The 21,530-nt window shown below is 38.4% G+C and overlaps 1 long non-coding RNA gene across 4 annotated transcripts in view; it reads right to left on the bottom strand.

The window, feature by feature from the left end:
• The window catches only part of LOC123591920, a 67,564-nt gene that overhangs the window by 36,540 nt on the left and 9,494 nt on the right, over nucleotides 1-21,530 (bottom strand). For 3 of the 4 annotated variants that reach the window (XR_006709496.1, XR_006709497.1, XR_006709499.1), the window contains exons 2-3: nucleotides 19,071-19,220; nucleotides 17,856-18,013 (exon numbers count right to left, since the gene is read on the bottom strand). The exons of the other annotated variant lie outside the window; for it this stretch is intronic. This is a non-coding gene — a long non-coding RNA (uncharacterized LOC123591920). The remainder of the gene's footprint in view (nucleotides 1-17,855; nucleotides 18,014-19,070; nucleotides 19,221-21,530) is intronic. 4 annotated transcript variants of the gene reach the window in all.

Genomic DNA, 21,530 nt, shown 5'->3' with positions numbered 1-21,530 from the left:
TGTACAGCTCAACTGGATGACTTGCTACCACCATTCATAAAATGCATTTCTTTCTTATTTGCATAGTGTTTCATGATTTCTGCATTAAATATTTGTTTTCAGTGATTATTTCATTCATCCATTTATTAGCCATTCATTTATCTGTTCACTCAATAAACATTGATGGTGTGCCTATATGAGGAATATTCTTATTAGTCCAGATAGAATAGAGATAAATACATGCTTACAGATATACATATAAGGTGCTTGTTGTTGCATTGCAATGGAAAATATAATGGGGACTGGAGAAAGAGATGGAAATAGTAGAAGTTAGTTTTGGAAAAAAGAAACAATTTACTCTCACACAGGAAAAAGTATTGATGATGATATAAAGAATCTAGGAGTTGTAAATTCGCAGAAAATAGAAAATTAGTCTGAGATAATGGCTTTTATCAAAATCAACCCTGTGTACATCAGAAAGAGAGGTAGAAACATAGATATGAGAAACCAACATTAAAACTAACAGAAAGCCTTGGGGACACTGAAGACCATCTTGGATTGGAGGTGTGTTTTTGATGGTTAACTTGAGTAGGTCACAAGGTGTACATTGGTCAAACATTGTTCTGGGTGTTTCTGTAAAAGTGTTTTTAAATAATATTGATATTTATATCCATAGACTGAGTAAGCAGATTGCCCTCCCTAAAAGAGTGTTGTTTTATCCAACTGTTTGAAGGCTCGAATAGAATAGAAATATTGGCCTTCCCCTGAGTAAAAGAGAATTAATCGTACCTGACTGCCTTCAAACTCACACACTAGCTTTTCCTTCCCTTGGGCTCAAACTGAAATGTCAGCTCTTCTTGGGTTTCCAGCCTGCTGGTCTTTATTAGAACTGGACCATCTGTATCTTGGTTCTCAGGGCATCAGACTAAGACTGGAGCTACACCATCAACTCTTCTGGGTCTCCACCTTGTCAATTCACCAGCAGATCTTAGGACAGGTCAGTCTCCATAATCATGACAGCCAATTCCTTATAATAAATCTCTCTTCCCCATATATATATATATATCTCATATATATATATATATATATATATATATATATCTCATATATATATATATATATATATATATATATATATAATATGCAATATATATGCATATATATTACCTCTATATGTGATACATATACACACATTCTATTGGTTCTATTTATATATATGTATATATGTATGTATATATATGTATATATGTGTGTGTATGTATGTATGTGTATACAAACACATATCCTGTTGGTTCTATTTCTCTGAAGAATTCTGACTGACACAGTATATGTGTGTATATGCATGTGTGTGTGTGTATATGTGTGTGTGACTTAGGGGTGAAGATGTATTATCAGGAATAAGACTATAAAGTTGGGGGGGCAACAAAAACAAAAGTAGAAGTTTAAGATGCTGAATAATTTAAGCTTCATTTTTAGCTCGTCCCACCTGCTCTTAAGAGAATCATTGCTTCAACCATGAAGCAGAAAATAACCATCCAGGGTTGACTAGGTAATATGCAGGCTGCTCATAAGTATTTACTTATTTTCTCCCACTGCTCCAAGCCCTAACTAAGTTAAGAAACATGGAAGAGTGAAGAGTACTATTTAACAATCTGAAAAGAAGGAAAACATACATCTACATATGGTAATGGACATTAACTAGATTTATTGGGTGATCATTTTACAATAAATACAAATATAAAAATCATTATGTTGTGCACTTGAAGTTAATATAATGTTATATATCAATTATATTTCAATTAAAAAAAAGAAAGAGGAAATTATAGGAACAAGACAGCAACTAAAAAATTTAAATAAGAGTTTCAAACTATCAACCACAACACAAGAGTGACTGTAAGAGCCATAGAAAATAGCTGAGATGACCCAGCATACATATGACTTTCTGAAAAAGAACAAATATTAAAAACAATAAGTTTTTAAAGTTTTAAATTAAAATAAGGCTTGAAACTAGCTATACAATCACTCACAGACAAGAATACTTTCGTGGGAGTCTTGGAGTCAAGGAGAGCAATTCCAGAACACTAGTGGAACAAAACACCCAAAAATAGATGCAAGAACAGCTTTACTTTATCTGTATCACTCATGTCCCAAGGCAGCACAGTTCAATTCCAAGAGAGATTCCCTTCAGCCAACGATTTCTTCTACACAGAAAAGAGAGCACAGTGAGGGAGGGACTAGTTTTCCTAGCTAGGCAGGATATTGCCCAAAGCCTACCTAGAATGCTGAGGTGATTGGCATGGCTGAGTGATTGAGAGCCTAAGAGCAGGGAAGATATATGTTCTGGGAGTAGGGACTCTGGTTCTAAGCAATCAGGGCTCAGAATTCATCAAAGGGCCAAGGATCCCACCAACCACTTTGTGAATTCCATCAGGAAATCCACCCATGAGCTGTGTGGGATGCCCCACCTGTGGACACCTGAGTGGCCCATGGAAAACCCCAATGCTCTGCACACTTCATTCCCCTCCCAACATGGCAGTTTCCCCATGTGCCCCCACAGAAGATGACTGTGTTCCTTTGCAGGTGGCTTGTGAACTTATGCAGAAAGGCAGCCCAACTCTGCAGGATTGGTAGGAGGCACACAAATTTGAACATTTTCCAGGCGCTACTTTAGGGAAAACAAATGAGAGACTCTCAGCACTCAGCTTGATAAAGAAAAAGGCACGTCATCCAAGAATTCCCTCCCCCTGACCCAAACATATCGGTTTTGCTTTTTTCTTTGGTATATATACATATATTTATGATATGGTATGTGCGTGTGTGTGTGTAATATATATATATGTATATATATATATGAAGAGAGGTAAAGAAGAAGCTTTACTTTGGGGAAGTATGACTCATGTAGACTTGATCTGTATGAATAGGGTAATAAAATAGAGGCTATATTTCCCTTTCCAAGTATGAGGGCTGATGGTAGTTTTAATGATGGTGGGGAAAATGACAAGGTGACAGTTTAAAAGGTGAGAAGTTCAATTTGTGCCAGATTTAGCTTTTATGGGTGGCAGTATATGCACATGCCCATGTCACTCAGGCAGCAGCAGACATAAAACTGGAGCACAGCTGAGAAATTATGCCTTGGATAAAGATTTGGAAACCATCTTCATACTCCATACATGTGGTGAGAGCAAGTAAGTGAAGAAGTAACAGAGCACAGATTTCAATCCTGGATCTCAGAAGGATTAACTAGAAGAAAAGGTAAAAATGGTAACTCAATGCCCAGGAATGAAAAGGTGTCCATGAGAGAGGAGAGTTCGATATTATCAATGGCAATGTACAGATTTCAGAAGTTTTAGATCACTAGATTTTGCAGAGAAGTTTGGAGGTTTTTGCAAAGTGGTACGTGAAGGGCTTTACTTCATTCCTGTATACTTTTAGATAGAAAATGCTGTCTATTTCTTCCAAACATTCTCTCAGGAAGACTTAGGTCAAAGTGAAGTTGATTCTGATTGCTCTGTTGGACTGAAAGACTGTGACGTGTTCATGTAAGTAAACAATATATCCTTCACAAGGTAGGTGCTAAAAACATTTAATAATTGATTAAATTTAATACAGCATTTATTTAACATCTATGTTTCTTCTTGGTCCTACAGAAGACAAGAAGATGAATAAATCATGGTTTTTGCTCTCCACTGACTCGTAGTCTAGTTGCATCAAGAAATACGCTTAATAATAATACAAATCTGGGTAGGTCATTTTATTGAATGTAAACAGGAAAATATGTTGGATGAATTGAGGAGGTTTTCGGAATTAATGGGAAGCCTAAGAACCAGGCTAGAGCACTGAGAGCCACCACATCCAGAAAGAAAGCTAGAACACAAGAACCACCACAGAGGAGTGATAGCAGAGTCTGGTGAGGCTTAGGTAAGTTTACTTATGTGCTTAGGTAAAATGACCATTTTCTTTCCAGGGAAGGAGTGTATGATTGGCCTATCATGGAGCAAGTGCCTTTAGACAGAAGAGTGAAATGGAAAAGCCGTCATTTCAATAATAGAATTCATAATTCCAAGAATAGAATAGGCAATTAGGAAGGGTCAATGAATGTTGGGCAGCAAAATAACAAGTCCTCAGATAATTAGAATCATAATGAATGCACAAACAAAATGCCAAGGGAAGGCCTAGAAGAAAGCACCTGTCCCACAGTAGAAGGATCCAATGGCCATTGAGACGGAATGACCCAGTCAGTTGATGTTAGCCAGGCTTGGCCAATAGCCATTGCATTGTTGGCACAATTGGTGTAAAAGTCTAAGATGGTAGAATGAAGACTATTTATACATGGGTGTAGCATGCACTTACTAAGGTTGAACTAGCCACTGCTCCTAATGATGAATATCAAAACAGCCAGCCACAGAGATCTAAAGTGATGACAGGAATGAATGCTGGGTCCAGATTTGTTACCATCCCTCAGGGAGATTAAAACAGCCACTGAGAATCAGGTTGATTACATTGAACCCTTCTCCTCTGGAAGGTGGTGTTATTCATCTTGACCAAAACGGACACACATTCCAAGTACGGGTTGCTCTTACTATGATGGGGCTTATAGAGTATTTGCCTCATCAGCACAAAATTCCATCTAAGAGTGCTCCATCTAAGAAACCACTTTACAGGGGTGCCTGGGTGGCTCAGTTAAGCGTCCAACTTCGGCTCAGGTCATGATATCACAGTCTGTGGGTTCAAGCCCCGCATCGGGCTCTGTGCTGACAGCTCAGAGCCTGGAGCCTGTTTCTGATTCTGTGTCTCCCTCTCTCTCTGCCCCTCCCCTGCTCATGCTCTGTCTCTCTCTGTCGCAAAAATAAATAAAAACATTTAAAAAAAATTAAGGGGCGCCTGGGTGGCGCAGTCGGTTAAGCGTCCGACTTCAGCCAGGTCACGATCTCGCGGTCCGTGAGTTCGAGCCCCGTGTCGGGCCCTGGGCTGATGGCTCAGAGCCTGGAGCCTGTTTCCGATTCTGTGTCTCCCTCTCTCTCTGCCCCTCCCCCGTTCATGCTCTGTCTCTCTCTGTCCCAAAAATAAATAAACGTTGAAAAAAAAAATAAAAAAAAAATTAAAAAAAAAGAAACCACTTTACAGAAAAGGAAGCATGGCAGTGAGTTTATCACCATGGACATAACAATGGATCATATACCGTACCATCCAGAAACTGTTGGTTTGATAGAGTGACAAAAGAACCATTTGAAGGCAGAAGTGAGGTAACAATTAGGAGATGATTCCATACATAGAAAATACCGTTCACATGAAAAATACATTTTAAGTATAAAACACTTATAATATGCTATGCTATTGAATATGCTATGTATTCAATAAATAGGATACATGGATCTAGAAGCTATGAACTAGAAGTAGAAGAAGACCCACTTGGGAAATTTGTGATTCTCATTCTTGGAACTCTGGGCTTCATAAGTTTAGTGGTCTAGTTCCCAAAAGGGAAATGCTTTCATCAGGGAAGAAAATAAGAGTCTCATTAAACTTTAAGCTAAGGCTATTTATTACCTCATCAGACAGAGAGTCGTCCTTCCAAGAAACCTGCAGGAAAGGAAAGGAGTAGCCCTACTGTTAGAAGCAACAGACCTTGATCAATAAGTGATAATGGGGGTGTATGTTTGGTACTCAGGTGATCCACTGTTATTCTCTCACCCAGTTTTATTGGTAAATGGACATGTGCAGCAGCCATGGGTATAGCAACTCCTCAGGACTGAAGTCTGGATCATTTCATCAGGTCAAGTAATGTAGACAAAAAGAGGTGGTAGTCACGAGGCAGGGAAATTGGTAGCAGAATTTAGTAGAGGAAGGAGACAAGGAGCATCGACTGCAGTCTTGAGAACAATTGTGGAAATGGGCTAGTAAGGCATCCCAGTAACCTTTCTCAGGCAAGTTTCACCCCAAAAAGGGACCTATCAGAATCCTGGAGAAAGTGATCCTAGAACTTATCATGCAAAGCAAATGGATCTGATAAGCTCAATGGGTAGACTGTAATAGATGCTGAGGCACTCATTGCCTCAACTGCTGGGAACCTCAGCTAATGCTTAAAGATTCTTAGATGAGTCCTCTGGCAATTGACAGGAGACAGCAGTGTTTCCCAAGGTCACCTCCCCTTCCCACTGACAGCCCAAATCCAATTGCTGTTTGGATAAAGGTCCAACTCTGAAGAATCATTCCAGTTCCAGAATTTTCTATAGGATCCAAGGAGGTATTGTCGTGATTGCATCACAATTCAACTTCCTTCTGTTATTCTTCTTTCACTCCATCACCAGTGTTGATCCTAAGAGCACACCTCTGGGAACATCCAACATGGTAACTTCAGACTCAAAATTTATTTCTCAGGAAACCTAAGTTAAGACAGTTTTCTATTTAGATTTAAAAACATGTAAAAAATTACATAGAGTCTGGAAAGTTCATTACAAGAGCCTTTCTAATGACAAGGGAGGTGAGTTTTCCTTAGATTATGAATATGCTCAATGTTGCAGAATCAAAATGCAATTAGCATCCTCAATGAAAAGACCTGAATCTGCAGTTAGGGTATTTTGCCCCTTATGGAAGTGGGCACCTAGATGAGGTGGTCTGGGATATCAAAATGTGCCTGAGTGTAATTATTTTAAAAGATTAACATTTTTAGTCACCCGTGAAAGAAATAGGAAAAATTATTATTTCGCATGATTGATTCTTAAAGCCAATACATAAAGACAAACTTTAAGGAAAATAAAATCAGAGTAGAAATAAATTGTTAGCATAAACATTTCCTTCTAAATCACCCTTAATCCTTACACTGGATTCAAACTGCTTTCAGCATTAATATACTTTGGTTTTTCACCAAAATCCCTCTGGACAGCCTTTATCAGCTGCCAATATGTCTCCATCACAGACCCAAGTAGTCTGTTCACTCTGATTAGACTGTTGGAGCTAATTTAAAGTATGGCCTTTGTTATGTCTACAGCAGTCTAATCAGCTAGTAAGATTCTCTGACACCCTGGCATCCAATCCGTCTCCATGTCATTGAAGCAGAAAGGCAAAGATTATGGCCATCAAAGTATATCTTCAGGCAGAGATATAGCTTTCCAAACCAGTGCTTAGTTAAAATTGTCATGTTTTAAAATCACTTTAAAATCAAAGATATTCAGATATTTCATAGAAATTCCAGGAAGCTTAGAAGTGGCTCAGTTGTTTTATCTCGGCTAGGTCTCATTTCCCTCACTAGAAGGTAAGCTCCTTGAAGGAATAGATCATATTCTTCTCAATATTTCCTACAGTATCTTATAGATAGAATGGCTTTATACAAATTTATGCAACAAGATAATTTACTGGGAAAGTTCCTTGTTACTTTGAATGTCTCTGATGCTCTTTCAGCAGAGCACTCACTTTGGATTAGACCCAATGTTAGGTTCTTTATATGTATCATCTTATTTACTCTCTACAACCTTAGGAGTGACATTATTATTATTATTATCCCTGTTGAGACAACCAAAGCACAAAAAGGTTAAATATTTGCCTACATATATCTAGTTGGTGGGAAAAGTGGTATTTAAATGCAGACTCTCTGTCTTCAAAGCCCAGAATTTCATCTTCTTGCTTCTTGATGGTAGAACTCTCAGAATATTCTCTGAGTATTAGAGTGTGCTTCTGGGTACAGAACAAGTGAGGGAACTGAACTCCTGTTCCTGGCACTCCATGTTGAAAGTCATTTTGATCAGAGAATAACAAGGATAATGAGCGCAGACCTTCTGATGATATATTTGTTAATTCAACAAAAATATAAATGATAGCACTTCCTGATTTCCATCTTCCCTACTTCACCTTCAGGTGTTTTTTTTTTTTTTTTCCCTCTCATTTGAACCTTGCTCTCATCCTTGGAGGTGGACTGGTATGCTGCAAAGAACATGAACCTTGGAATTAAACTAGCCTCATTCCATTTTTGACTCTACCATTTACTAACTGCGTCCTTGTGCATAGTTTTTAAAATATTTAAATTCAGTTTTCAATAAAATGAAGACAATAAGCCCTGCCACATAAAGTTGTTTGGATGATTAAATGACATGACAAACATAACATTCGGAGCCTATGGATGATACTCAATAATCATGAATTCTCTCTGCCCTGCTTTGACTACTTTATTTTCTGATGAAGGGATACATGTGCAATCAGCCACCAAGTCTTAACAGTCTTTCTCTATAGCAAGGAGCAAGGAAGAGCTGCTCAAGCTGGAAATTGAAGATTTCCTATCTTCCATATGTCGAATTGCTTTAATTGAGTAATTAAGGAAGGACCTCAATTACATTTAAATACTTGTCTTGATACTTTAAATACTTGCTTTAGTGCTTTTGTATTTTAAAACCAATACCTTTGATGTTTTAGTACTTGCATCTGGGGATGTTTTCTAGGTTCTGAATTTGATCCCTGTTGTACGGATGTTAAGGCCCATTACTTCAAATACTGTAGGTTTGCTTTTAATAGTTCCAAAATAGAAAGGTCTTTATTAACCTGCCATGAGTTAGAGGTACTGATTCATTTACATAACTGCCGAGCATTCTCTGTCTTTAGTATTGGTCAGACTCTTAAACTTCAGAAGTCTTATAGAAAGAGCATTAAACCAGGAGTTGTGACAACCTGAGTTAGCACATTGGCTCTGCTACTATCTGTCGGCAGCATCTTGGACGAATAGCTCTCTGAGCTACTCTAGCCGGGTACCATTTCTCATTTATTTGTTCTTTGTACAGAGTCTATCAGAGTACCTAGAATAAGGTAAAAACTACAAAAAACAAAGTTTGTGGATCGAGAAATATTTTAATCAATTAGACAATTAGTATAGGAATTGAAAGCTAAAGAGCTTGGCGCATTTTCAGCTGGCTACCTTGTGGTCACCCTTTGGATCTGGACTTGTAACAAATGAGATGAGGAATGGTAATAACTCTACAAATTTCTAACTTCAGTTTTTAACAGTGAACTTCCAAATTTTCAACCAAATCTCTCCAGTTTGTAACAATTCTTTCTACATCTACCCTCTCATCCATTTTGTTTATTTTCCTCTGAAATTCCTCCAAGTTTCCAATCTTAATAGCACTTCAATCTAGTTTAATAGTTATACATTTTTGTATTTCTTTTCTAGGCTGAGTTTGACCCTTACTTACTTGCAACTTTTGAAAAATATCTTCATTTATGTCATTAAAATGACAAACTTAGCACATTTATAAACAATAGTTTTAAGCAAAAATACAAAACAGTTTTTAAAATAGAGGTGTAAATTGACTTCATAATCAACGAAATCTATAACTACAAAGTTATTTCTTTTCCACATGGTTTCATTTCATATCTTGTTCCCAAATAGAAAACTAAACCTGGGTGGCTCAGTCAGCTAAGTGTCTGGCTCTTGATTTTGGCTCAGGTCATGATTTCATGGTTTGTGAGCTCCAACCCTGTGTTGGGCTCTGTGCTGACAGTGGGGAGCTTGCTTAGGATTCTCTCTCTCTCTCTCTCTCTCTGCCCCTCCCCCACGCTCTTTTATGCTCTCTGTCTCAAAATAAATAAACTTTAAAATAAACGTATAAATAAATAAATAAATAAATAATAGATAGATAGGTAGATAAAATTAATAGGCCCATCTGACCCTATGTTAAAGGCAACCATTCATTTATATATATACAAAAACACATGAAGGGACTACATATTATTCTTTTTGCTAAAACATATAGAATGTATATAGAGAGTGCAAATCTTTCAATTATTTTTAGAATATTGATACAAACATTTATAAAAGAAGCTTCAAAGACATTTGTTTGTGAGTTTTCTATTACTGGTACTTGAAGATAAGCAGGTCACCCCTGACAGTGAGAATTTGGGCTTCCCCTCACTTGTGTGATTAGGTATATTTCACTTATGGCCAAGTAAATATGGTGAGTAAATAAGATGATGTCTTCAAATCTGTATACTTCACTATGCACCCCTCTTCACTATGGAAATTAATTAACTGGCATCATGAAATAAACAATATAAACTCCAAATGTTAGCGAGAAAAATTTTTGCTTTTGTATTCAAACTGGAAAATGGAAAGACATACGTGAAGAGTAGACTGTCTAAAATCTTAATGTATGGGAAGAGTAGCAGAATATGCTACCCCAAAATATGCTGGTTTGATATAGTGATTAATCTGAGCTGTAGGCCTTTGGAAAAGAGTAAATGCAGGGATAAGCTTTCTCTTCTGCCTAAAGACAGACCCTCCAAAAAGAACTCAATGGCCATGAGTTCCCTACCTGACTTTCATCAATGAAGGAAGACTGATTTTTGTCACAGAGGAGAAGACAAGAAGTAGACACGATGTGTGAACTTTGTCACAAATGATCATACCTCCCATATATGCTTCCAAGGACCCATTCACCTTTCTTAAAAATAATTTAGGCTCTTCTAAGACTAAGTCTACATCCTGCCTCTCCTTTCTCTGTTAAAACAGTATTTAAGCCCAAATTTTAAGCAAGCTTAGGGAGTTATTCATTTTCCCTTGGGTATCTCCAACGTGTACATATATATCAATTAACTTCAGTTTTTCTTTTGTTAGTCTGTCCTTTATTACAAAGTTCTCATCCAAGAACTCAGAAGTGTGTATTCCTCCTTTATATGTGATTCCAGAAAATTACATATCAACTATGAAATGCAAATTTGCTTTTAATGTTCAGTTCCTTATAAATGTTTTAACCTACCATAAATACTAAAACATACAGTAATTATCAGAAAATATATATTTTTTAAATAACCATCTTGAGACCTAAAGAAATCAGGTAGTATGGAGGAAGTCATGAATCTTCCACTTTTTGTCAATAGTTTGAATGTAATAAATAGCTTACCAATTGGTTGTGAGTCTCTGACCTGTAGAGTCCACATTTTTAGTCTAAAAAATATCACAAATCTGTGTGCATAAAACTAAAAGGTAGTAGCTAGAATAATTGACATCCCAAAGGGATAAAGAGAGTACAGAAGTTTAAGAAGCCTAATTGTCTTTTTGGACACCAATATTATTTCTCTTGGTAGAACTAGCAACCCACTTTTCCCTTCTTGCAGCATATTCACAAGTGAACCAGCATGTTGTTTTGATTTTTCATTATTCTCATAAGAAAAGTGCAATTCCTAGTAATTTTCAGAGACTTTGAAATCTCAATAGGAAGAAGAGAAGAAATATAACAGCAAAAAATATAAGAAAAAATAATAAATATAAAATTTGATTCATAGTTAGCAATTACAAAGAGTTCTCATCATTTCATTTAATAAAGGTATATCCTTAAATGTTAAATTGCATACTATAGGCTTTATTTTTTTTTAATATATGGAATTTATTGTCAAATTGGTTTCCATACAACACCCAGTGCTCATCCCAAAAGGTGTCCTCCTCAATACCCATCACCCACCCTCCCCTCCCTCCCACCCCCCATCAACCCTCAGTTTGTTCTCAGTTTTTAACAGTCTCTTATGCTTTGGCTCTCTCCCACTCTAACCTCTTTTTTTTTTCCTTCCCCTCCCCCATGGGTTTCTGTTAAGTTTCTCAGGATCCACATAAGAGTGAAACCATATGGTATCTGTCTTTCTCTGTATGGCTTATTTCACTTAGCATCACACTCTCCAGTTCCATCCACGTTGCTACAAAAGGCCATTTTTCATTTTTTCTCATTGCCATGAAGTATTCCATTGTGTATATAAACCACAATTTCTTTATCCATTCATCAGTTGATGGACATTTAGGCTCTTTCCATAATTTGGCTATTGTTGAGAGTGCTGCTAGAAACATTGGGGTACAAGTGCCCCTATGCATCAGTACTCCTGTATCCCTTGGATAAATTCCTAGCAATGCTATTGCTGGGTCATAGGGTAGGTCTATTTTTAATTTTCTGAGGAACCTCCACACTGCTTTCCAGAGCGGCTGCACCAATTTGCATTCCCACCAACAGTGCAAGAGGGTTCCCGTTTCTCCACATCCTCTCCAGCATCTATAGTCTCCTGATTTGTTCATTTTGGACACTCTGACTGGCGTGAGGTGATACCTGAGTGTGGTTTTGATTTGTATTTCCCTGATAAGAAGCAACGTTGAACATCTTTTCATGTGCCTGTTGGCCATCCGGATGTCTTCTTTAGAGAAGTGTCTATTCATGTTTTCTGCCCATTTCTTCACTGGGTTATTTGTTTTTCAGGTGTGGAGTTTGGTGAACTCTTTATAGATTTTGGATACTAGCCCTTTGTCCGATATGTCATTTGCAAATATCTTTTCCCATTCCGTTGGTTGCCTTTTAGTTTTGTTGGTTGTTTCCTTTCTGTGCAGAAGCTTTTTATCTTCATAAGGTCCCAGTAATTCACTTTTGCTTTTAATTCCCTTGCCTTTGGGGATGTGTCGAGTAAGAGATTGCTACGGCTGAGGTCAGAGAGGTCTTTTCCTGCTTTCTCCTCTAAGGTTTTGATGGTTTCCTGTCTCACATTCAGGTCCTTTATCCATTTGGAGTTTATTTTTGTGAATGGTGTGAGAAAGTGGTCTAGTTTCAACCTTCTGCATGTTGCTGTCCAGTTCTCCCAGCACCATTTGTTAAAGAGGCTGTCTTTTTTCCATTGGATGTTCTTTCCTGCTTTGTCAAAGATGAGTTGGCCATACGTTTGTGGGTCTAGTTCTGGGGTTTCTATTCTATTCCATTGGTCTATGTGTCTGTTTTTGTGCCAATACCATGCTGTCTTGATGATGACAGCTTTGTAGTAGAGGCTAAAGTCTGGGATTGTGATGCTTCCTGCTTTGGTCTTCTTCTTCAAAATTACTTTGGCTATTCGGGGCCTTTTGTGGTTCCATATGAATTTTAGGATGGCTTGTTCTAGTTTCGAGAAGAATGCTGGTGCAATTTTGATTGGGATTGCATTGAATGTGTAGATAGCTTTGGGTAGTATTGACATTTTGACGATATTTATTCTTCCAATCCATGAGCAGGGAATGTCTTTCCATTTCTTTATATCTTCTTCAATTACCTTCATAAGCTTTCTATAGTTTTCAGCATACAGATCTTGTACATCTTTGGTTAGATTTATTCCTAGGTATTTTATGCTTCTTGGTGCAATTGTGAATGGGATCAGTTTCTTTATTTGTCTTTCTGTTGCTTCATTGTTAGTGTATAAGAATGCAACTGATTTCTGTACATTGATTTTGTATCCTGCAACTTTGCTGAATTCATGTATCAGTTCTAGCAGACTTTTGGTGGAGTCTATCGGATTTTCCATGTATAGTATCATGTCATCTGCAAAAAGCGAAAGCTTGACTTCATCTTTGCCAATTTTGATGCCTTTGATTTCCTTTTGTCGTCTGATTGCTGACGCTAGAACTTCCAGCACTATGTTAAACAACAGCGGTGAGAGTGGGCATCCCTGTCTTGTTCCTGATCTCAGGGAAAAAGCTCTCAGTTTTTCCCCGTTGAGGATGATGTTAGCTGTGGGCTTTTCATAAATGGCTTTCATGATCTTTAAGTATGTTCCTTCTATCCCGACTTTCTCAAGGGTTTTTACTAAGAAAGGGTGCTGGATTTTGTCAAAGGCCTTTTCTGCATCGATTGACAGGATCATATGGTTCTTCTCTTTTTTTTGTTAATGTGATGTATCACGTTGATTGATTTGCGAATGTTGAACCAGCCCTGCATCCCAGGAATGAATCCCACTTGATCATGGTGAATAATTCTTTTCATATGCCATTGAATTCGATTTGCTAGTATCTTATTGAGAATTTTTGCGTCCATATTCATCAGGGATATTGGCCTGTAGTTCTCTTTTTTTCCTGGGTCTCTGTCTGGTTTAGGAATCAAAGTAATACTGGCTTCATAGAATGAGTCTGGAAGTTTTCCTTCCCTTTCTATTTCTTGGAATAGCTTGAGAAGGATAGGTATTATCTCTGCTTTAAACGTCTGGTAGAACTCCCCTGGGAAGCCATCTGGTCCTGGACTCTTATTTGTTGGGAGATTTTTGATAACCGATTCAATTTCTTTGCTGGTTATGGGTCTGTTCAAGCTTTCTATTTCCTCCTGATTGAGTTTTGGAAGAGTGTGGGTGTTTAGGAATTTGTCCATTTCTTCCAGGTTGTCCAATTTGTTGGCATATAATTTTTCATAGTATTCCCTGATAATTGTTTGTATTTCTGAGGGATTGGTTGTAATAATTCCATTTTCATTCATGATTTTATCTATTTGGGTCATCTCCCTTTTCTTTTTGAGAAGCCTGGCTAGAGGTTTGTCAATTTTGTTTATTTTTTTCAAAAAACCAACTCTTGGTTTCGTTGATCTGCTCTACCATTTTTTTAGATTCTATATTGTTTATTTCTGCTCTGACCTTTATTATTTCTCTTCTTCTGCTGGGTTTAGGCTGCCTTTGCTGTTCTGCTTCTATTTCCTTTAGGTGTGCTGTTAGATTTTGTATTTGGGATTTTTCTTGTTTCTTGAGATAGGCCTGGATTGCAATGTATTTTCCTCTCAGGACTGCCTTCGCTGCGTCCCAAAGCGTTTGGATTGTTGTATTTTCATTTTCGTTTGTTTCCATATATTTTTTAATTTCTTCTCTAATTGCCTGGTTGACCCACTCATTCGTTAGTAGGGTGTTCTTTAACCTCCATGCTTTTGGAGGTTTTCCAGACTTTTTCCTGTGGTTGATTTCAAGCTTCATAGCATTGTGGTCTGAAAGTATGCATGGTATAATTTCAATTCTTGTAAACTTACGAAGGGCTGTTTTGTGACCCAGTATATGATCTATCTTGGAGAATGTTCCATGTGCACTCGAGAAGAAAGTATATTCTGTTGCTTTGGGATGCAGAGTGCTAAATATATCTGTCAAGTCCATCTGATCCAATGTCTCATTCAGGGCCCTTGTTTCTTTATTGACCGTGTGTCTAGATGATCTATCCATTTTGTAAGTGGGGTGTTAAAGTCCCCAGCAATTACCACATTCTTATCAATAAGGTTGCTTATGTTTATGAGTAATTGTTTTATATTTTTGGGGGCTCCAGTATTCGGCGCATAGACATTTATAATTGTTAGCTCTTCCTGATGGATAGACCCTGTAATTATTATATAATGCCCTTTTTCATCTCTTGTTACAGCCTTTAATTTAAAGTCTAGTTTGTCTGATATAAGTATGGCTACTCCAGCTTTCTTTTGGCTTCCAGTAGCATGATAAATAGTTCTCCATCCCCTCACTCTCAATCTAAAGGTGTCCTCAGGTCTAAAATGAGTCTCTTGTAGACAGCAAATAGATGGGTCTTGTTTTTTTATCCATTCTGATACCCTATGTCTTCTGGTTGGCGCATTTAATCCATTTACATTCAGTGTTATTATAGAAAGATCTGGGTTTAGAGTCATTGTGATGTCTGTATGTTTTATGCTTGTAGTGATGTCTCTGGTACTTTGTCTCACAGGATCCCCCTTAGGATCTCTTGTAGGGCTGGTTTAGTGGTGGCAAATTCCTTCAGTTTTTGTTTGTTTGGGAAGACCTTTATCTCTTCTTCTATTCTAAATGACAGACTTGCTGGATAAAGGATTCTTGGCTGCATATTTTTTCTGTTTAGCACACTGAAGATATCATGCCAATTCTTTCTGGCCTGCCAAGTTTCAAAAGAGAGATCAGTCACGAGTCTTATAGGTCTCCCTTTATATGTGAGGGCACGTTTATCCCTTGCTGCTTTCAGAATTTTCTCTTTATCCTTGTATTTTGCCAGTTTCACTATGATATGTCGTGCAGATTGATTCAAGTTCCGTCTGAAGGGAGTTCTCTGTGCCTCTTGGATTTCAATGCCTTTTTCCTTCCCCAGTTCAGGGAAGTTCTCAGCTATTATTTCTTCAAGTACCCCTTCAGCACCTTTCCCTCTCTCTTCCTCCTCTGGGATACCAATTATGCATATATTATTTCTTTTTAGTGTATCACTTAGTTCTCTAATTTTCCCCTCATACTCCTGGACTTTTTTATCTCTCTTTCTCTCAACTTCCTCTTTTTCCATAACTTTATCTTCTAGTTCACCTATTCTCTCCTCTGCCTCTTCAATCCGAGCTGTGGTGGTTTCCATTTTGTTTTGCATTTCGTTTAAAGCGCTTTTCAGCTCCTCGTGACTGTTCCTTAGTCCCTTGATCTCTGTAGCAAGAGATTCTCTGCTGTCCTCTATACTGTTTTCAAGCCCAGCGATTAATTTTATGACTATTATTCTAAATTCACTTTCTGTTATATTATTTAAATCCTTTTTGATCAGCTCATTAGCTGTTGTTATTTCCTGGAGATTCCTCTGAGGGGAATTCTTCTGCTTGGTCATTTTGGATAGTCCCTGGCGTGGTGAGGACCTGCAGGGCACTTCCCCTGTGCTGTGGTGTATAACTGGAGTTGGTGGGCGGAGTCGCAGTCCGACCTGATGTCTGCCCCCGGCCCACCGCTGGGGCCACAGTCAGACTGGTGTGTGCCTTCTCTTCCCCTCTCCTAGGGGCGGGATTCACCGTGGGGTGGCGTGGCCCGTCTGGGCTACTTGCACACTGCCAGGCTTGTGATGCTGGGGATCTGGCGTATTAGCTGGGGTGGGTAGGCAAGGTGCACGGGGGCAGGAGGGGCTGGCTTAGCTCGCTTCTCCTTAGGTGATCCACTTCAGGAGGGGCCCTGTGGCAGCGGGAGGGAGTCGGATCCGCTGCCGGAGGTTTGGCTCCTCCGCAGAAGCACAGAGTTGGATGTTTGCGCGGAGCGAGGAAGTTCCTGGCAGGAACTGGTTCTCTTTGGGATTTTGGCTGGGGGATGGGCAGGGGAGATGGCGCTGGCGAGCGCCTTTGTTCCCCACCAAACTGAGCTCTGTCGTCCGGGGGCTCAGCAGCTCTCCCTCCCTTTGTCCTCCAGCCTTCCTGCTTTCAGAGCAGAGCTGTTAACTTATGCCCTCCCAGACGCTAAGTCGCGCTTGCTGTCGGAACACAGTCCGTCAGGTCCCTCCGCTTTTGCCAGCCAGACTTGGGGGCTCTGCTTGGCCAGCGAGCCGCCCCTCCGCCCCAGCTCCCTCCCGCCAGTCCGTGGAGCGCGCACCGCCTCGCCGCCCTTCCTACCCTCTTCCGTGGGCCGCTCGTCTGCTCTTGGCTCCGGAGACTGTTCTGCTAATCCTCTGGCGGTTTTCTGGGTTATTTAGGCAGGTGTAGGTGGAATCTAAGTGATCAGCAGGACGCGCGGTGAGCCCAGCGTCCTCCTACGCCGCCATCTTCCCTCATTCGCATACTATAGGCTTTATTGATGCAGGGGTGTGGAGAAGAAAAAGATTAGTATGAGTAGTACTAGTTTAGGAAGCCGTCAGTTCAGAATAGATTTTTAAGTTAGCCTTAAAAAACATGAGAGGATAGTGTTGACCTAGAATGTTCGCAGCCTCCGAAATAGCTTAACACTGGCAGACATATCTCGTAAAACATTTATTTAGGCACCAAGTCCCAGTGCCTGCAATTGGAAGGACTTTTGAGTCAACCACCTACTGGTCTATTTGGTTGTACAAAACATCTGTGAAATGAGAGACATGATAGACAAATGTGACCCTGAGTACCACTTGGATATGGATAGAATAACAGAATCACTTTAGGAACTTTAAAAATTACAGGCACTCTTTAGATCTACTGAAACAAAATCTACAAAGGGATGAAGAATTTTTATTTTTTTTACAAGTCCCAGATAATTCTGGCAGTTGGTAAGATTTGAGAATTACTAGATTTGAGTTTAAAGTATATTATTTTGTCAAGATGTTTTTCTTAGAACTGACAATGAGCAATGAAGTACTGAACAGTAATTCTAATAGGACTTGCTGAACACGGTAGCAGCACCCTCACAATTAAACTCACACTGGTTCTCTTTTCTTTACAAAGCTCCATGCACTCTTTATCAGCCTTCAGAAGTGTCCAAGATGAAGGCAAATTCCAGCTCTTCCTTGATAAGAAGATGGAGATCAAAGTGTTTGGTACTATGTTAGAGAGGGCCATTGGGAAAGTGGTATGTGGTTCTAGGAAGAAGGACATAAATATATGACTAGGAATGAATACTCACTGACTCTACTTCAGTATTACAATTCTCTTTTTTTTTTTTTTAAAAAAAAGCAATATTTTTTGTTAACAGAAGAATTACAAAGTAGAATGATTCTAAAGGAATAATACAAGCACTTTTAACTACTTTTACTCTATACAAAGTACTAGTTTACAACGAGGTTAAACTTGCAACTCATTCAAAATTTATGTTGAAATGTGTGACTCTCTCTCTCTCTCTCTCCCTCTCTCTCTCTCTCTCTCTCTCTCTCTCTCTCCCATCTCCCTTACACCAAGGCTTCCAATCATGATGTTCATAACTTTTCATCTTGGCATTCTTTAATATCTGAAATGTTTGTATAATAGAATTTCAGGTATCCTGGAAGTTGGAGTGAAGAATATTTGGTTACAAAGAGCCTTCTACAGACATAAAAAATTATACCAAGTAGGAAATAAGTAGGAAATACTTATATGGTTATATAAGACCATAGAGTCACAACTCTTACTAGGCATATATCATGACACTTAACTACTGATCCTACATAAAACTTAAAGTTCACTCTGTTTTAGAAAAAAAATGTTGCACAGAGTAAGGCTTACTATTATGTTTACAAGAAGAGAATAATATGTATATACATTCATTCATTCATTTGGTATTTGCTAAGAGTTTTCTATGTGCCAGGAATTATATGCTAGAGATGCCAAGATTAAATGACACTATTAATTGCATAGCCTAGAAGTGGAAATAAATGTAAACAAATATTGGCAACATACTATGACAGGTGCTAGAATAACAAGATGTAGTGGTTTACCCAAAAGGAGGGGATAATCAACACTTCTTTGAGAATGTGTGGAAAGAATTAAGAGTAGGTGAGACATTTAAGATGTATCTATAAAGATAAGTAGACTTTGCTTACATTATCTGGGGAGAGGATAAAAGGGAATTCTAGTGTAATGAATATTTCATCATCATTTTTCCTCATCCAGATACTCAGGCTGGGAGATTTCTCTCTCATCAAATGCTGCACAACCACTTACTTGCTGTTTTCAGTGTTCACAAAATGTCCCAGCCATTAAAAATTGGATGACCTGTTCATAATGGGATTGCTTTGGATGACAGTCAGCAAAATCTTGGGCAATGAACAGATGTCTTTTCTGCTGAAGAATCCACAGACAACATGCAGGCACCTGTGAATGCAAGACTCTCCCTTAACAACTACATGAGCAGCAGCTAACAGGGCTCCTCAACACAAGTTACACGTGGTGGCCACCAAAATGGCAACAGAGCATCACGGGAATCAACTTGCTCTTTCACATCAAATTGAGGTTGAAAAACCAGAGTGATAGTCGTTCTCTTGATGCTGATTTTCTAGCCTCATCCATTCCCTTCCCTCCTTTCTTTCTCGGTGGTCCTCATTGAGTAACCACACAACTCACCCTGAAATTAATGACCATTACCACCACCATCAAGGGTAGGAAGACCAAGGAGTTCGTTACTTTATTTCTAACTTAGTATCATGGCATATATTCTATGTTCTGCTTCTTTCAGAGCCCTCTTCTTGATCTTTTTTTATTTTTAATTTTTTTAATGTTTATTCATTTTTGAGAGACAGAGAGAGACAGAGCATGAGAGAGGAAGGGGCAGAGAGAGAGGGAGACGCAGAATCCCAAGCAGGCTCCAGGCTCTGAGCTGCCAGCACAGAGCCTGATGCAGGGCTCGAACTCACGAACTGTGAGATCATGACCTGAGCCGAAGTCGGGCGCTCAACCGACTGAGCCACCCAGGCGCCCCGCCCTCTTCTTGATCTTAAGAACCTTTTCTTCTTTCCATAGAAAGCTGAGTCTTCTAAATTAAAAAAAAATATTGTTTTCAAAATTACTGCTTTTGATGATGGATCCAAAAGCCTATTCTGGAAGAAATGTCAGTTGTTTTTGTTTTTTTGTTTTTTCTCTAAATGCTTCTTAATATTTACAATTCTAATTCTCTTCAAAGTAATGAATGCCTCTGACCAATTCCAACCAGGAAGAGATTAGGACAAAATTAATATTTCTAAGTAATATTTCACTACATTTGTCTGTGAACAAAATGATAAAAAGGAAACCTGGCAGATCAGGGTGGGGCAGTTACTTTAAAGATTATATTTCATAAGTGTAAAACAATCTTCTGAGGTAGATGTTACCATACTTCACGTGATTGATGTAGTTGTTAAGGTTTAGGCTGTGCCCATGGTCACAGTTAGTGAGTTGGATTCAAATACAAGTGTTCTGACTTCAAGTCTAATGCACTTTAAGTTTGATCTATAAAAAGAAATAACTAGGAATAGTGTAGCTCCAATTTCCACACTGCATATGCATGACTTCTAAATGCAAAAATTCAGACATATCACTGGCCAAATAACAAGAATAGCTAACATTTATAAGTAGTTTACTATTTAGGAGGCACTATGCTATGTACGTTATATGAGTTAATTGTATTTTTACCAAAACTTTATGAGATTGGTATTACCATTAATTCCACTTGACTCTTATGTCAAGTAGGGCTTATAGAACTTATGTAACTTTCCAAAGACCACAAAGCTAAAGGTGAGTGAGCCTAAATATGAAGTCAGGCCTGATCCTAAAGTCCATGCTGTTAATGATTACTCTCTACTACTCTTATGGCTAATATACCTCTTTGGGGAACATACATCATCAAAGAAGTCATGGTCCTTCCCTAGTTCTATCTTCTGCTTAGAGTATTAGAGAGCAACTTTGTTATGATACTATTCTTTTGAGGAATTACATCACCTGAAACACCACCATTTGTATATCCCTTTATCATGTCACATTAGCTTTTATTAGAATTAACTGCATAAGCTAAGTCATCCAAAAACATCATATATTATTAAAGAAGACTGACTTTTCAAAAAAAATCTTTGTGGGCTTTTTGAACTGTAACCTCTCACTGTCCCAGTAGTCTGTTAAATTTAACACAAAAGTATCTTAGGTAATATTCTCTATATACTTAAAATCTTTCTTTGGCTATCTTACAATTGTGGCTCATATAATAACTCACTTCACAGGATTTAATCATTATAATGTGTGAGGTATACTCAACATTGTATGTAATTTTTTTATTTATTCAATGAATATTTTTGAATACCTACAATGATCCAGACAGTAGTGTTGCACAAGACCTTGAGGACTAGAAGTCATGGCGAGTCCAACAGACATGGTTCTACCCTGATAAAACTTAGGCCTAGAATGAAGACAGCCAATAAATAAAAACAGACAAATATACAATTACAATTTTGACAAGTAGGTGTTGCCTTGAAGGTCTCTTAACAGAAATATTTTATAGGAGATAGAGGTCTGGGAAAGCATTCCTAAGTACATAATGGTTGAACAGTCAGAGCTAAATAAGCGGGCATGGAGCCAGGAGGAAGTACATTCCAGCCAGAGGGAAAGTCACAGCAAAGGTTCTATGCAGGACAGCCTAACTGGGTACAAAAGCAACAG

This window comes from Leopardus geoffroyi, chromosome B4, assembly GCF_018350155.1.
Source record: "Leopardus geoffroyi isolate Oge1 chromosome B4, O.geoffroyi_Oge1_pat1.0, whole genome shotgun sequence".
Classification (NCBI taxonomy): Eukaryota; Metazoa; Chordata; class Mammalia; order Carnivora; family Felidae; genus Leopardus; species Leopardus geoffroyi.
Note: the sequence above shows the minus strand (reverse complement) of the source record. Positions and strands in the feature narration are given on the sequence as shown.